Genomic DNA, 2,586 nt, shown 5'->3' on the forward strand with positions numbered 1-2,586 from the left:
TTCCCCTAGCAATAACCTGATATGGGAGTGAATATAATGACACAACCATGGCCAGACCCTCATGTTCTTGGACCCACATCATGTCATTGGCAGGGCCAGGAAGAGGGACAGGTGTCTTCCCAGCATTGATGACAGGGAACATGGATCACCAGGGTTCATCCCAACGGGGGTTGTCCAATGGGAGATGAAGCTGGAGCAGTACAAGAAGCTTTTCCTGAAGTTGGGGCATTTACAGGGCTTCCCTTACCGGTGCCTCTGTTGGTGTTTGATCAAGTGAGACCTCTGGGTGAAGCTCTTCCCACACTTGGGACACTCGTAGGGTATCTCCCCAGTGTGGATGCGCCAGTGGGTGATGAGCTGGGAGTTGCGGATGAAGCCCTTCCTGCAGTCAGGGCAGCGGAAGGCCTTCCCCTCTGTGTGAATCTGCTCATGCAGAAGGAGATGGAAGCTGGTGTGAAACCTTTTCTGACACTCTGAACACTCGTAAGGCTTTTCCTCAGTGTGGATGCGTTGGTGGGTGACGTGTGCGGAGCTGCAGCTGAAGCCCTTCACACACTCCAAGCACTTGTAGGGCCATTGCCCAGCGTGGATCATGTGGTGGCAGATCAGGGTGCTGCTCTGCCTGAAGCTCTTCCCACACTCCAAGCATTTGTAGGGATTCTCCCCGTTGTGAAGCTGCTCATGCACTACCAGCTCTGAGCCCTGGCTGAAGCTCTGTCCACCTTCCTGGCCCAGGGTGGGTCTTTCCTCCTCAGAGCACCCTGGGCTGGGTTTGGAGCCCCTCCTCCTGTGGGATCTCCAGGGCTTTTCCTCTCCGTTGGAGTCCTGCGTAGTAGAGGCGCTCAAAGTGGCCTCTTCCATGAGATTCTGCTGTGGGGATTTGTCCTTCCTGGTCTCCATCCTCAGCTTCTTGCCTGCGGGTGGAAGGACAAGGACTGGATGAGATTTGCCTCTATGCCACAGCGAGGGGGAAGGAGATTCCCCCAGTGCATCCCCAGCAGGATGGCATTGGCAGTGGGGTTGTCCTGCAGCTGGGGGCCATGCTGGGCTGGGAGATGGAGCAGGAAAGAGGGGGAACGGGGCACTGACTTCCTCCTCACCCGCCTGGGTGTCCGGGGGCATAGTCTCAGTTTGAAAAGACAGGTGTCTGCTAAGGAAGGCAAGAACCTCCCTTGAAATGGAAAATATTAATCCCCTCCCTCTGAATTGTTATATGTTTAAAATTAAGGGGGTCTCAGGCAAAAATATGGGACTAGTTAAAACAGTTATTGACTAGAAAAAATTTAAAAACACAAATGCACCTGTACAAAAAAACCCCACTAACTGAATCAGAGTATAACCTTACACCATGTGGGTCAGGGTGATGGTAGCACTCCCATTATATGGTGGCTGCAGAGCTCCTGCAGTTACAGATGTGATTCAGTTGGGATCCTGTAGAAGGGTGGAGTTTTCCTCTGAAGGTCAGTGGTGGTGTTGTTGGGTCTGGTCTTCCTCTGGGAATTCTGTGGAGAAGAAAGCTGCTTCTTCCTCTGGGAATTCTGTGGATAAGAAAGCTGCTTCTGTGAGAATCCAGTGGGAAAGGCTGGCTGTGGAGTTCCAAGGCTGAGCTTATAGCCAGGTAGGAATGCTTGGCTCCTCCCCCTAGGCAGAGCATCTCACAATGGGATGATGGAATTTTTATCAGTCATATAGTATCACTCAATGGCCCATTAAGAGAAGATATTTCCCAGAGGGGGCACTGGTTGTAGAAGAGATAAAGAAAACTGCTCATTTCACAGATGATACCTGCCCCACTTCTAACAGATGGGAATTGACAAACCCCCAGCTACATCTTGCAACCTGAAACAGGCATCTCCATCTTCCTCACAGCCTTCTCCTCTGTAGGGGGTTGAGTTAACTTATGTATTGTAAGTATATGTATGGCAGTGAAAGATCTTTGTATTGTATTAGTGACCCTGCCCTGATTCTAGTTATTGTAAATGGGCTGCAGCTGTGATGTCCTTGATTGGGCAGCAGCTGTAGCCCATGGAGGTAGCTGAGATAAAAGGGGCGGGGTGGTCAGGGAGAGGAGCCCTGACCGAGAAGCAACAACACCATTGCTGTGAAGATGTGCCATGAGAAAAACACCCAGAAGGTATGAGACTCAGGAAATATAATTATGCAACAACTCGAATACAACATCTGGTGACCCCGATGTGATAAAGATCTGCGAACAAACATCGAAAGAAGGTATGGAATCCCCTGGACAGCTGAGAGCTGGGACTATAGAAGTAAAGACAGCTGCGAGCTGTGGCAGCCTGAGAGCTGGGACAGATATGTGTATGGCAGCCTGAGAGCTGGGACAGATATGTGTATTGTAGTTGTAGGGTTGTTAGAAGTAAAAGAAAAAAAAAGAAAAAAAAAAAAGGAGAGAAAAAAAAAAGGAAAAAAAAAAAAGAAAAAAAAAAAAAAAAAAGGAGGATATGTATATATTCTATGTATGAGCTGTGGCAGCCTGAGAGCTGGGACTAGACAGCTGCGAGCTGTGGCAGCCTGAGAGCTGGGACAGATATGTCTATGGTAATTGTAAAATTGCTAAAAGAAAAG

This window comes from Melospiza melodia, chromosome 17, assembly GCF_035770615.1.
Source record: "Melospiza melodia melodia isolate bMelMel2 chromosome 17, bMelMel2.pri, whole genome shotgun sequence".
Taxonomy (NCBI): domain Eukaryota; kingdom Metazoa; phylum Chordata; class Aves; order Passeriformes; family Passerellidae; genus Melospiza; species Melospiza melodia.